The sequence below is a fragment of the Procambarus clarkii genome, chromosome 82, assembly GCF_040958095.1.
Source record: "Procambarus clarkii isolate CNS0578487 chromosome 82, FALCON_Pclarkii_2.0, whole genome shotgun sequence".
NCBI lineage: Eukaryota > Metazoa > Arthropoda > Malacostraca > Decapoda > Cambaridae > Procambarus > Procambarus clarkii.
The window spans coordinates 5,256,063-5,271,495 of NC_091231.1; the positions used below are offsets into that span (position 1 = coordinate 5,256,063).

Here is a 15,433-nt window from a genome sequence, read left to right on the forward strand (position 1 = left end):
ACGGTCCCAATGTTGTGGAGCGACTTATCCAAGATATATTGTTGTCTGGAAAGTGTTTGTTGGCATATCAACCTTCTGTACACAGTGATCCAGTCGTCGCACTTCTCTCCTTAAATGATAGCAAATTTAGTTTATTATATTAACAAGTAGAATACGTATTTCTAATAATATCTAACATAACTAGCCAGAAAATATTTAAGACTTATTGAAAAATACATGTCTGGAAGTTAAATCGACTTCATAGAACAATAGTGTTGGTCTATACTAATCGTTATTCGTTAGTATGCGTTCGCTACTTAAAACATTTACTGTACTGATGTAAAATCTCCCATGTCTCTTTGCACATGGAACACCGAACCTTACACACGCTCTGATATATTGTTTAATTAATAGAGATTCACTAATAAAGCTTATAATTGTATATGTTATCAAAAAGGCATAGATAAAGTCGTTCTTCCGTTTTAGTCACAGAGATTAGATATTAGTAAAGTAAAGTTCATTTTATTCAGGAAAGTACATAAATAGTCGATTTACAAACATAATATTGGATTTATAGATAGAGCTAGTACATACAATACCTAAAGCCACTAGTACGCATAGCGTTTCGGGCATATTATTGAGAGAGGAAAGATATTTATATTTAAACAATTTTTTTTTTTTACCGACGCTCTCCTTATTGATGAGAACTACAACCTAATGAAGATAAATGTTAATTTTATGTAGATACTGTAATAAACGAAAGTTTTTAATGTCATCAGAGAAGCAGAAATGTAGGCAAATTTTAAATCCCTTGTCATAAATATAACTGAAGTGAAAGCAAAGATATATGCATTTTGATAGTTACAAAGACAGCTCTTTAACACGGGTGGAACACGAACAAGGGGAACTTAGTACCCAAATGAGCCACAGAGATATTAGAAAGAATTTTTTCAGTGTCAGAGTAGTTAACAAATGAAATGTATTAAGCAGTGATGTGGTGGAGGCTGACTCCATACACAATTTCAAATGTAGGTGTGATAGAGCCCAATAGGCTCAGGAACCTGTACACCTGTTGATGCAACCCGTTCTCGCAAATTTAATAAGTCAATATTGACTGATTAAATATGTGCATAGGTGACATACTTAACATAATAGATACCCTTAAAAAGATTCATAGAAAACGCCGACCTTACCTAACCTTGTTAGTATCTTAAGATAAGCATCTTATAGCTTCGTAATTACAATTATTACCTAACCTATAATAGGTATAGGTTAATTGCAACCCGTTCTCGCAAATTCGTAAAGTCAATATTGACTTATTAACTACGTGCATAGGTGATATACTAACCATAATAGATACCCTTAAAAAGATTCATAGAAAACACCGACCTTACCTAACCTTGTTAGTATCTTAAGATAAGCATCTTATTGCTTCGTAATTACAATTATTACTTAACCTATTACAAGATTGACGGTTGAGAGTCGGGACCAAAGAACCAAAGCTCAACCCCTGCAAGCACAAATTAAGTGAGTACAACAAGGTGAATACAGCTGAGGGGCGGGACCAAACAGCTGAAGCTCAATTCCCTACGCATAACTAGGCGAGTCCATAGGAATTACCGTTTGTCCTGACGCCATCTATGTTTTGACAGCAGTACTACTAATGTTCCCACGTTATGTGATGTTTGCTATACGGGTGTTACGGTCAGTTGCTCTTCTATATATGTTTATGGACAACGTAGGTGATTTGAGGCAATTTGCGGCCAGAGTGAAATAGTATCCACGCGGTGAGTGATGGAGGAGGATATATACTGCTGTGTACTCGACCAGCGGGTGAGAGGTAAGTTATATGGAACAATTATGGGGAATAGATGGGTTATTTTAAGCGTAGAATGTCAGGTAACCGGTAACTACACAGATGGGGTAGTGTTTTTTTAAGTCTTTATTTACTAAAGTGGAACATTACATTATGCCTTTAGCTGAACAAGTCTACTGGTGGGGAAAGTAGACGGGTTTTATGAAAGTATTTTACCTAAATATTTGTATTTGGTTAACTAGTTCAGCCGTTACCAGGGAGGGTGTTCCTTTAATCTAATCTAAAAATTCTAGCCGGACAAGGTGATTAAATAAATTGAATTGAACGAAGTGGTTTGCCAGGGTGCTTAACATTTAGTCTAGTTCACTTACTATGCAGCCCATGCTTAAAGAATGCAAGTTTATCATATTGAATTTACCGTAGTTTTACTGCATTTAATATACCGTTTTTACCCTATTTAATTATGTCGGGTAAAGGCCGGTCGTGGAAAGTTCCTAATATAGCAAGTTTTAAAGGAAAAGTTTGAGTTAACTTTAACGCTTAAATAAGTGACCAATTAGCTTAGTCTATTGTGAGGAAAGTTACTAGAATCTAACATTGCAAGTGCCATTTCTCTACTCTTTTTGAGAAACATGACTAGATACATGAATCGCATAGTTTTATTACTAAATGTTCATGGATTAGGTTGCATAGTTGAGGAAATGGTGATAAGGTTTGTGATTTTGTGTACCTTGACTTCTGTTGAGATTTTGAGTGGCGCAAAATTGATAGGGGCTCGGATCATTGGGAATGCTGACTGAAGTTGATTAGGTCATGGCTATACCAAAGGAAATTAGTATAAATGGGGTTAAGTTGGGATTAGTGTTGTAAGTAGTGCCTAAAAGCTTGTAACGGTTCTATTGTTACGTAAAGTATGGTGACAAATAAACACAGACACTAAGATACTATATATATATTTGGTCGAATATACAGAAGTACACAGGTGATACTTTGGTGTGAGTTGAGCGCACTGAGCGTCGGTACAGTATCTTGCAAGTGTCTGCTCTAGACCACACTTGAAAGTAGACTAGCCAATGTTCGCTACACCGCTGCTTATATTGCTCGGGCAACACCTCACAGTGTTGCCCGGGCAACGCCTCACCTCATTCATCTCCAAAGGTTGACAGGAATATTAACACTATATTTGGAGCGAGTATATTATTGGGATAATCTACTCGCTACAAGCTCTCCTTGGACCTCGGTTATTCGCAAGATTATGGTTTAGACTGCAATAGTTGCAGAATTGGCAAATAAAAAATAGATGCCCTATATAGTTTTGAAATGGTTAAGACTACCAGATGCAGTTTAATGCTGACAAATGTAAGGTTTGGGGGCTAGGTAAAGATGAGATAGATGGTATAGATTGTTAAGAGTATTAAATTTTTTTGTAGGTGGTAAATTGTCCCCGAGCTGGCACTGCTCTCCAGCCTGGGATGTTTATTGGTTAGTCTTCAAGTGCCTCCCAACATGGTAGTGAGGTCCTGAGCTGACATGCAGTGAGGAACGTGGAAAGCTTCCTGAATTGGCACATGGTAAGAACATAAGATTATGCAGTTCAGTTTTGGTCGCCATATTATAGAATGGATATAAATTCACTTGAACGTGTCCAGCGTAGGATGAGTAAGTTAATTCCCCAAATTAGAAATCTTTCATATGAAGAAAGATTAACAAAGCTTAAGTTGCATTCACTGGAAAGGCGAAGAGTTGGGGGTGACATGATAGGTTTACAAGTGGGTGAATGGACATAACAAAGGGGATATTAATAGGGTATTAAAAGTATCAACACAAGACAGAACACGAAACAATGGGTATAAATTAGATAAGTTTAGATTTAGGAAAGACTTGGGTAAATACTGGTTCAGTAACAGGGTTGTTTTGTGGAACCAATTGCCGCGTAACATTGTGGAGGTGGGGTCCCTAGATTGTTTCAAGCATGGGTTGGACATGTATGAGTGGGATTGGGTGATTATAAATAGGAGCTGCCTCGTATGGGTCAATAGGCCTTCTGCAGTTACCTTTGTTCTTATGTTCTTATTTAATCCATTAACAGTACTGTATCGGGTTCATAAAGAAATTTATAATAGACAAAGTGTGGTCATAAGTGCTGCAGATGGGGGAGATAGAACCTTACACCTGCAGAAGTGTGGTAATAACTAGAGAATATGGCCTTGTATAGTTGCTAGTGTAAAAATATTACTAAATTTAGTAAAATCACATTGTCTTGGTAGTGTAGTTGGGTTAATTATGAATTTTCAGACTAAAAAGCTTGGTACATAATTCAACAGAATAAATTTGTCCCCCTAGTAGTAAGCAGTGGTTGCAAAAGAATAATAATTTGTATATAAATTTTGTATTGCTTTTATTCAAATGTTATACATGGTTGTTAAAATAGTTAGTTTGCAATGTTCCAGAAAAATGTTCATGACTAAAGTTGTTGGAAAATAAAATTTGTATAGGATGTTGACTTGAAAAGACTATAGCTTTGTAATAAAGATGGGACAAAAAGATACTTAGTGTGCCATTTAAAACGGCAACTGTTAAACTGGTGGTACAGGTATGAACAAAATAACATCGCTATGCAAATAACTTTTTAGTAATATTTACTGTTCACATGACAGGTTGTGGAAGGTCCTGGCAACAAAGAGCTGCAGGAAAATACTTGCAGATCTACAATTAGTGTTGTGTACATTGGGATTAGGAGGGTAAAGTTAATTGCTAAAAACCTATTAAATATTAGGGTATGGAAGTCTAGGTTTAGGCTAGTGGGTACCATATCTGCAAGTTTAGTCCTTTCAGGAATGTATTGAATAGAATGGTATGTTGAAATTGTGAAAATTGTAATGTGGGACATTAGATCTTAAACAGCATAGTTGAGGGTGTTTTATTTATAATTTTAATGAAATATAAATCTTGTTCAGTTAACATTAAATGTTTGTTAAATAAGCTTTAATCTATAAATGTATAACACTGTTAAGGGTAATCATGAGTTGCATAAAGTTAATGGCAGGAAGTTTTGTTCTAAGTGATGGTATTTTTCCCTTGAAAGTAAAAAATATTTAATGTTTACTTTAGCTTGGTTTTAAATTTATATAGTTTTCCAGGTTTGGTTTGGAAAGTCCAGAAGTCCCTGTCAGTTGGAACAGTTAATTGTTTAAACAGAATCAGGCGAGTTGTAATAAAGGTTAATCTGAATAGATTTGCATAAAAGTAAAAAAAAATAGTAATAACTTAAACAATATAGCATCTGCTAAAGATAAATGTAAATTGGCATTGAAGTGCAGTTGTGGATAGTTTCTCAAATGACATTTACTGAAACTTGGCAAATTGATGCCATATATATTTATATTGCTAAATTAGATCTTTACTACTGCTACTAGAATATGTAGGAAATGTAAATTCCTTAAAGAAATTTTTTCCATCTGAATTTGTAAAGTACTGAATCGTAATTTGAAAAGTAAAGCAAAATTGGCTTTAAATCTGAAATTAATTTGTTGAAATATTTTTCAGGTGAAAGTGATTATGATGCATGGACTGGCTTGGAGTGAGTCTCCTTTACTCTGCAAAAGGAAATCTACAAGAGTGGGTGAGTTTGAATTTGATGTTTTAGCTATATTGATGACCTAATCTTAATTCTCTTATCTAGTCCATTTATAGGTGTGTAACCATGTCCTACTGTTACAACCCACGGGATGATGCAGTTTGTACTGATCCTGCCCCATTTCATAAAAGGGGACCAGGCAGTCCTGCAGATTTCCCTGGCTTGGCTTTTTCAGAGCTTTGCTCTACTACCCATCTAATAGATGGACTAGATTTGCATAGGTTTAGGGACCCTTAACAATGGTTACATTGTTAATTCTCACAGGGCTTGTTTGCTGAATGGGTGGATGCATCTAAAACTTTAGTGCCTGGCATGCATTGTACAGTGCTTTCAGTAAAGCATATGTACAATGTGTTGATGGCACTAAAGTTGTGGATGTAATGCACCCATTCAGGGAACAAGCTCTGCACTACAATCAGAGGAAGGGATTGGCCTTGCTGAGCCAATCTTAAAAGATTGGCTGTTAGGATTTTTTGGGCTAATTATTAGGCATTGGTGATAATAAAAGTAGTGTCCCTGTTTAATGTTTATTTTTCTTTTACAGGTGATTGTCTCTGGAGTTGTCTTGGCCTTTTGGATCTTCTGTTCATCTATGAGCATCTGTCTCACAACCTGAAACAGTAATAAATATTAGATGTATTATAAATACTATATGTAAAACTTATTAAATAAAACAATTTTAATGAAACTACTTTATATACCTTATCCTGAAATTATGCTGGAAATTGTTTACTACTATTGATGCAATGTTTAAACATCTGAAATTTTTTTACTTTGAAAATAAATACTTGGTAAAATTTACACCTATTTGTAACTTGTTACATAGGTGCATGCATAATGCATTGAAAAGATGTAAAGGTGCACTACCTATTCAATTTACATAAACTAACTAATATTTCAGACTAATTTGCAATATTTAAGTGGAAGAAACTTTAGTCAATATTTTAGTTTTCATATTTGAAAGTAAATTTAAAGCTATGCAACACCTAAGCTTTGTAAAAATTATGATTAAATTAACTAAAGATCATTGTTAAATTTACAAAACATTAGAAAAGTGACACTGAAGCATCTATACAACATGGTTTTGTCTCTGGTAACTTAAATTTAATCAAAGCTCTTAAATGATTTGTCTGCCAAACTTCAGATATTCTGAAATATTTTACCTAGATTAAAACCATCATTGTTTGAAAGGGCAAAACTGATTACTGTCAATTAGTTTGACCTAACATCTGCAAGGTCCTGAAGGAATAGAATTTTTTTTTGTAAAACATTTTCCTAAAAACAAACCCTGCCTAATGAACCTGCTCATTTTTAGAAATGGTAATTGCAACATTACCAAAGGCCATTGTTTTAATAGCTAAAGTACCAAATGAAAGACCAAGAAGCAACAAACATGTACATGGTAGAAAGGACAAAAGAATGGTTACGAGGACCCTTTCATTTGTTAAAGAAATGACTGGGGAAAAATGCTGTCATACCACAAGGGGTCTTAACCCTTGTCATATACATCACTGACATTAATCTAAATATTACCAACCACAAAAATTGCTGATAACATGTTATAAAAAAAAAAAAAAATATATTGAGGCCTTAATGCAGATCTCTAACTCTACAAATAGTAACAAGACTGGCAATTTCTTAATATAAAACAGAAAAAAAATCCAAGACCTTGCACGTGAGCCAGAACAATCCATATCACAACTACCACATTAAAATGAAACAACAATGAAGGTAAGGTAATTTCCAAAAGAAGGCACCAAAGTGCAAAACAATCGGAGGGCGCTAAATATCACCAAGAATGCCAATACGAGAACAAAAACGCATAAGGCGAACGATATCAAAAGTATCCGATTCACCTAGAATTCTATCGAGGGACAAGTGACTGCGAGGGACGGTCGGAAAGCAAGACACACACTCGTCCTGGAAGTCAGGACATTCAACAAGGATGTGCACAACTGTAAGAGGGACAACGCAATTCGGACAATAAGGAGCAGGGCGGCGCTCCATTAAGTGACCGTGGGTTAAGCGGGTATAACCAACCCACAGCCGTGCCAAAGCAGTGTCCCACCGCCGGTTACGGTGGTAGGAGGAAGGCCACGGGGACACACTAAGTTTGAGAGTACGCAGCTTGTTACCAACAACCCTGCCAATGGGGAAGAATGAATAACAGGATAAAAGTCGGAATAAGGAATACCTTTACGGGAGATGGGACAAGAACGGATAGCTTCCTTAGCGGCAGCATCCGCACGCTCATTGAAACACCAATATGGCTGGGAACCCAGCAAAACTCTACTGATTTAAATTTACTAGAAATAAGAAACAGCCAATGTTGAATCTCAATGACCACCGGATGGACAGAATTAAAGGACCCTAGAGCCATGAGGGCACTACGAGAATCAACTACAGTATCCACTCAATTTAACAGCCTATATGGGGCTGAGCCCAAGTCGTTATTTACGGAGCTCCGTTATTTCCGACGTTAAGTCGGGTCGGGTAATTTTTCAAGTAACATTCAGGTAGGATATATTTTATACTGTATAACTAAAATTAAATAAAGTTCATTGTGTAATTGCATTCCAATTTAGTGCACGGCCGACGATTAAGCCAGTTGCTGGCTGCTGCATGGATGATGTGTAAACACGCTCTGATCAAGTCCAGATGGGTGGGAAAAAATTGATTCATTCCTTTGTATTGAAAAATATTTCATGTATCAATCAGCGAGTTAATATTGTCTTAATAAAATTTTAGAGATGTGTTTTGATTTACCCTGAACAGTGCAGGTAATGTATTTTTAATGTTACGACACAGGCTGTGGCGGCCATGCCATAACAATGGCGATCGAGCCTTGTCACTGAGAGCTAGCCAAGACGAAATATTTTGAGCTCACCTTTTCTCTGCTGACGATAGAATATACATTTGCAGAGACTAATATGTAGCTTTTGTTGAAAAAAAACAACTAATATCTTGTAATACTATAATAAAATTGGTAAATTGACTGACTTTTAATGTTACAACACACGCTGTGGCGGCCATGCCATAACAATGGCGATCGAGCCTTGTCACTGAGAGCTAGCCAAGACGAAATATTTTGAGCTCACCTTTTCTCTGCTGACGATAGAATATACATTTGCAGAGACTAATATGTAGCTTTTGTTGAAAAAAAACAATTAATATCTTGTAATACTATAATAAAATTGGTAAATTGACTTACTTTTAATGAAGCTGAAGATTACGAAGCTGTGAAGATTACGTCATCCTCTGCAGCGCTTGTTTTATATTGTTTATGTTGTATACAGGGTACATACTGTATGTACACTTATTTTCAGGCATATTTTAATAGAGTATCCTTCTGTTTCTTGATGTCACTTACTGTACTTTTCCCGATGTTAAACTCTGCTGCTGGTCGTGCATGAGAATATCCTTTATCAAGTTTCTTAATTAACTCCAGCTTCTGTGCAACCGTCAGGCGCTTCCTTTGGGTAACTTTTGGCATTTTGTAAATTAAAAAGATCACAATTACAGTACAGTAATATCCTTCACAATTGAAGCTAGCCGCGCGAGTTCACGGTAAACAATGGGAACACATGGCCCGGCGGAGTACATACTAGGACCGTGGGAAAAAAAATACCTAGTGCCTATACATACTATAAAAGGTATTTATTAAGAAAACAAAGACTTTTGCTTAATAAAAACTGTTTCAAAATATTTTATTAATAATAATTTACAATTTTCTTCATTAAAGTGAATCATTTTAAAAGAAAATTAAGATGTAATATATGACTCTGGACGATCCAGGTCGGTGGCGGCCTGGTCGCCATGTGAGGGGATGCTGATGCCACAACAAACCCAATACCGACTGTCGGTAATATCGACCGCAGACCGGTATAGCAGGCTCTAGCTACTGGGCTCCCAAACCGGTCGTTAATACCAGCAGATCGGTATAAAAGAGGCCGTTAAATTGAGTGGATACTGTACAACCACAAAGGAGGAATGAGAATGAGAAAGCAAGAGACAAAGAGCATAGAGAATAGCATAAAGTTCTGCCGTAAAGACGCTAGCCTCCGAAGGGAGGCGACACATGTAAGTACGGTCAGGAAAAACAACAGAGTAGCCCACACCATCCGCAGACTTAGACCCATCAGGGAAGATGGAAATAGAGTGGGAGTGTGAAGAAAAGTGCTCAAGGAAGAGGCTTTTCAGAATTGTAGGAGGGGTAAAGGCTTTAGTAATACAAGTCAAGGACGTAGAAAACTTGGGAACGGGGACTCTCCACGGAGGTAATGAAGGAACAATACGAGGAGAAACATTAGAAATATGAACAGAAAGAGAATCCTGTAAGCGAGATAACTGGACAGAAAGTGGGAGACAATGAAGAGGAACAGGAACCACAGGAGGAGGAAAAGTCAATGCACGACAGAGGCGAGAGGAAGGATGTTGGAAGGACCGCGCAAGAAGATAGCGAAGACAGTAGCGATCACGGCAGTCCTGAAGAGAGAGAAAGCCAGTGTCAACATACAAACTAAGGGCGGGAGTCGAACGAAAGCCACCAGAGCCGAGACGCAACCCAGTATGGTGCAAAGCATCAAGATGGCGAAGAGTAGAAGGAGAAGCAGAAGAGTAGAAGGAGAAGCAGAAGAGTATGCAGGGCAACTATAATTGAGTTTAGACAGGACAAGAGAGGAGTGCAAATAGAGGAGCGTGCGCCTATCCGCTCCCCAAGAAGTATGGGACAAAACCTTAAGGAGGTTAAGGGCCTTAGAGCATTCAACTCGGAGGCAAGAGATATGGGCTGACCAAGACAAACGAGTGTCAAAGACTAACCCCAAAAGCTTCGCGGAATCCCTGTACACAATGAGATGACCATAGAGCAACAACAATGAAGTAAAGGTCCTTTCAGTAAGAATCTATCATTCACTGAAAGTTGCTGCAGTTAAAAATAAAAGAACATACAAGTCCCTAGAAATAAACAAGCAACCTTTTTGACTAAGGAAAAGAAGGTAGTTATTCTACTGTATAAGTCTAAGTATTCACTTAGATTACTGTATCCAAGCATAGAGGTCCCCCCCCCCCTCCCTTTCAGAAAAACATCTACTTTCGAAAAAGTTTAACATTGGCCAACAAAAATGATTCCAGAACTAAATTGCCTAATACCAGGAACAACTGAGAGCCATGACAAACACTGCAACCTTCTCCTTCCCCCAAGTCTTATGCTATTTATGATCCAAGGTAATTTGAGATACTATACTGTACTTCCTACAGACGAGTCTAGTGAGAGGGTGATCTCCTGGCGATTAAATTGAAGCACGATACAGGTGTCAACGAACATCAGTCAGCCCACTTGTCAGCACAGTGGATAACTAATGACATCATAATCTGCAGTGTTGTATGCCTCCCTGTGGCCATTTAAATCAATAAAACACAGGGTTGTGGCAATGTTTACAGCATAAGGCAAGGTATAGAGGAATCCTGGAATGCCATGTAATGTGTAGTCCTTGAATGTGCTTTAGGCAACCAAATTGAATAACAACATTTCTGGTGTTCGGCTATATAATCCGAGTTTCTCATTCGGTATAATGTTTTAAACCTAAATAGGAATTCACTTTAAAGGTCAATTTATTTGGAAAGTGCTAACCAGATTCCAAATTACTGAGCTCTGAAAGTACTACAAGGCAAGTTTAACCGAATGAGTGTTTGCCTATCCATACCCCCATGAGGTATGTGACAACAGTGAATAAAGAAAGGGTCTTTGAGCATTCACCGTGCAGGTATTTGACATGACCAATATAGCCAAGTGTTAAAGATCATTCTAAGCAGTTCTGCACAATCCATATACTATCAATTAATATAATTGTACAATGGTGCTTGGTGGATGATATTTCCTATTAAAACTCATTGGACAACTGTTTGTATTAGACATTTTAAACCTACAAATGGTAGCCCTAGATATCGCACTACAGTATTAATTACAAGATGAACAATGTAAAATCAATACCACAACAGCAAAGGATGACGGCTTTTCAACAACCGACAAACACACAGGTCTAACACCAGCCATCCCGAGAGAGGACGTCCCAAGCATGTACACCCCACAACTTTACATCACCTTTGCTACCTCACGCGAGCACGCAACAGCATGAGGATGCCATACTCCCAAACCAACTCCATGCACTTTGAGGCTTTAACAACTCAACATTTAAAAAGTTGATTTAAAAAATCAAACACCTGAATTTTTCCCTAATTAAATTTACTAGGGAAATGCACACCAAGCCATGAAACTTACAATGAAGATGAACAAACTACACAACTGTCACCAAACTTCCACATACCACCCCCCTCTCACTCCTGCCCTCCCTCCTTAGGTGCTCTGATTGGCTGAGCACCTGAGCCACCACCACTCACCTCTTGTTGTGAGAGCCTAAAGCATGTTTGGTTGCACTTTAAAAGTTCCCGAGTGTACTCGCCTAATTGTGAGTACCGCCTGCCCGGTTCACCATTTTGTTTTTCAATCTACCTCAATTTACCCCTTTACAGTCAAATATTATGCAAAATTCTGTTTAAGACTTGTCCCTTCTTAACTTAAATAACTGCTTTGGCCATCTGCAATCTTTCTAGGTGGGTAAAAATGACTCTTGAGGCCAGAAAGGACTTATCAGACGGCTATCATAACAATACGGTACACACACAAAATCACAACCTGATATACACCAAGCAGAAAATCCACTGCAGCTGTGAGGCGACATAAACCCTTGCCCAAGGCACTGGCAGCTGCATACTCTACCACAGTATATTACTGACTTTGTAAAAGTCTTACAACCAGATTTCCCCATAAATCACAGCAAGTTTTGAGGCCCCTCCTTGAGTCAACGTCTTACGTAAGACCTACAAGCACTCAGGTGAAGGCTGAAGCAGTTCAACACCATACGCCCCAACTTCAAATACACAGTTGAGAGGCGGGACCAAAACGTGATTTTCTGTGTGTGCCTGAAGTTGGGGCATACGGTCTTGCTTCACCCTTCACTTTACCCTTCACCGGCGTACTTCAGGGGTTTTATTTAATACTTGGACTGGCTTCAGTAGGGCCTCCAGACTTTCTGTGGCTTCACAAGTGTCACGTGAATCCCCTGCATAGCAGTGGAACTGCCTTTTCCCTTCACCTTCAATGCCTCTGCACTGGAAGTATACATCTACACCAGCCCAGAAGAGTCATCAGTCCTGCCACCTCTCCATACCCCCCCAGGGCCTGGCACGGCCTGGTACGACTCAGAGGCAAGCCGGGCGCCACTGCTAACTGGCAGTTTGTCCCCACAAACAAGCAGTTAGCCGCCTTCAACTGACAGTGGTACAGCTCAACACAAAGGCACCGCCAGCCACAACGAGCAGTTTGCTAGTTGACCAGATGTCCACCTCGTGTTGACACTGGATGAGTCATCACCGCCGGACTATATAAAGAGTGCTGCCTCCCTGGAGAGGCAATCTCTCCCTTAGTGCTCTAGGATCACCTTGGTGTCTCTAACCCGTCGTCCACTTCCAGCCAACGTCGTGTGACTGATGCCATGGTGGTATGGTAGCTGTCTTCAGAACACCAGTATATCTTCATACTTTTATTCATTGCTTATAGTTTATTTTTTGCATTTAAGGTCATACTAACTTGTTCACCTTTGCATTACATGATAGTCAAGTATTGTCATGTGTTATTTTTGTTCATTACTATTTCAGTAAATTGTTTAATTATTTATTTGATAATTTTCATTTGTTTCCACCTGCAACTTACACACTGCAAGGCCAATAGCAGCATTTCTTTCATTTATGTGAGGGAGAGCCATACCATCTTGGTTCAGTATAGCTGTGATACCATAACCCGTCACACAAGATATCCAGTTGTAAGACTTTTACCATCAGTGGTGGTAGAGTATGCAACTGGCAATGCCTTTGTTACAGGTTCGCTTCATCTCACGGCCCCAGTGGATTTTCTCACACATTTGAATACATGAAACAACTTTATTTGATATATTCCAAACCAAAGTACTGTACAGTACAGTAATTATCAAACCATCAAATGTGTGGGATAATCATAGTGCGCTAAATATCACTAACGTCGCCAATACAAGAACAAAAACGCATACGGCGAACAATATCAAAGGTATTGAATTTACCAAGAATTTTATCGAGGGACAATTGACAGTGAGGGATGGTCGGGAAGCAAGACACGTAAGTCCTGGAAGTCAGGACATGTAGAGACAACGGTTTGGACAATAAGAAGCAGGGCAGCGCTCCATTAAGTGCCCGTGAGTTAAACGTGTATGACCAATATACAACCTCGCCAGAGCCGTTTCCCACCACCGGTTACGGTGGTAGGAGGAAGGCCACAGGAACACACTACTCTTAAGAGCACGCAATTTGTTACCAGTAACAGAAGACCAACAACCCTGACAACGGGCAAGAATGGGGAAATGAATAACTGGGTAAAAGTCATAATAAGGAATACCTTTACGGGAGATGGGACAGGTGCGGATAGCTTCCTTAGCGGCAGTGTCCGCACGCTCATTTAAGAACACACCAATATGGGTGGGAATCCAGCGAAATTCCACTGTCTTAAATCTACTGGAGATAAGAAACAGCCAATGTTGAATTTCAACTACCAAAGGATGGACTGGATTAAAGGATTCTAGAGCCATGAGGGCACTGCAAGTGTCAACTACAAACACAGAGGAGGATTGACAGCGAGAAAAGAGTTGATGAAGAGCATAGAGAATAGCATAAAGTTCTGCCATGAAGATGCTAGTCTCCGGAGGCAGGAGACGCAAAGGTGCAGTCAGGAAAAACAACAGAGTAGCCTACACCGTCTGCAGACTTAAGACCCATTGGTGAAGACGGAAATAGAGTGGAAGTGTGAAGAAAAGTGTTCAAGGAAAAGGTGATTTAGAACTGTAGGAGGGGTAAAAGTTTTAGTCATGTGGGTCAAGGCTTACAGAATTTAGGAACGGGGACAACTCCATAGGGGCAAAGACGGAATGACACGAGGGGAAATACAGTATTGGTAACACAAACTGAAAGAGCATTTTGTAAGAGAGACATCCGTACAGAAAGAGATAGGTGGTGAAGGGGAACAGGAACCACAGGATGGGTAAAGGTCAAGGCATGACATAAGCAAGAGTGAGGGTGCTGTAAGGACCGTGCAAGGTGGAGAAGACAGTAGCGATCATGGCGATCCTGTAGAAACAGGACGCCAGTTTCAACGTACAGGCTTAGGGTAGGTGTCGAAGGAAAGGTACCAGAGCTGAGCCGTAACCCAGTATGATGCAGTGTGTCCAGATGGTGAAGGGTAGAAGGAGAAGCAGACGAGTAAACAGGGCCATAATCGAGTTTAGACAGAACGAGAGGAATGTAAAGAGAGGAGCAGTGTCGATTAGCTCCCCAAGAAGTATGGGACATGACCTAAAGTTAGTTAAGGGCCTTAGAGCATTCAACTGGGACGTAAAAAATATGGGGCGACAAAGACAAACGAGTGTCAAAGATTAGCCCTAAACGCTTTAGCAGATTCTTTGTACAAAAGGGGATGACCCCTGTTACCTAACAGTAAATAGGTATCTGGGAGTTAGCTGTTACAGGCTGCTTCCTAGGGGGGTGCGTGTGTGGGAGAAAAAAAAAATTTAGTAGTTAACCACTGAACTGCTCTGTCTCCAAATAACACCCTGGTGCACAAGAAATAAATTCTTTCCAAAAAAATTTTTTCTCTTCTTATATTGTTAAAATGCAGAGTCTGATCACGGGGAAACTAAACAAAAAATATTGTATGTGACTTACTTTAGCTGCGATGGAACTGGGAAGTTGAGCAAATTATGGGCGCTGAGCGTTGGAGCGATGGGGGTCTGTCGGCCCCGCCACCCCGAGCGACGGCAGTTGCTGCGAATAAAATGTTGCGCAATTATTTTGAAGTTTCTCATTCATTTCTTCTTTTTTTTTTGCTGTAATATTATTTAAAAGTGTGTAATTTGTGGAAT

General features: G+C 39.1%; 1 protein-coding gene and 1 long non-coding RNA gene across 3 annotated transcripts in view; one reads left to right on the top strand and one right to left on the bottom strand.

Moving 5' to 3' along the window:
• The first annotated feature begins 1,660 nt into the window (after window positions 1-1,660).
• LOC138358245 (uncharacterized) lies at window positions 1,661-6,120 on the top strand. 2 transcript variants are annotated; one of them, XR_011225282.1, is made up of 5 exons: window positions 1,661-1,819; window positions 3,226-3,366; window positions 4,936-4,999; window positions 5,342-5,417; window positions 5,977-6,120. It is a non-coding gene; the product is annotated as an uncharacterized lncRNA (long non-coding RNA). The 2 variants fall into 2 exon arrangements; XR_011225281.1 differs by lacking the exon at window positions 4,936-4,999 and having other exon boundaries at window positions 1,673-1,819.
• Window positions 5,946-15,433, bottom strand: part of gkt (tyrosyl-DNA phosphodiesterase glaikit) — a 42,437-nt gene continuing 32,949 nt past the window's right edge. The window contains exons 16-17 of the transcript XR_011225280.1: window positions 15,237-15,335; window positions 5,946-6,044 (exon numbers count right to left, since the gene is read on the bottom strand). The gene's annotated coding sequence lies outside the window, so the exon portion shown is untranslated. The remainder of the gene's footprint in view (window positions 6,045-15,236; window positions 15,336-15,433) is intronic.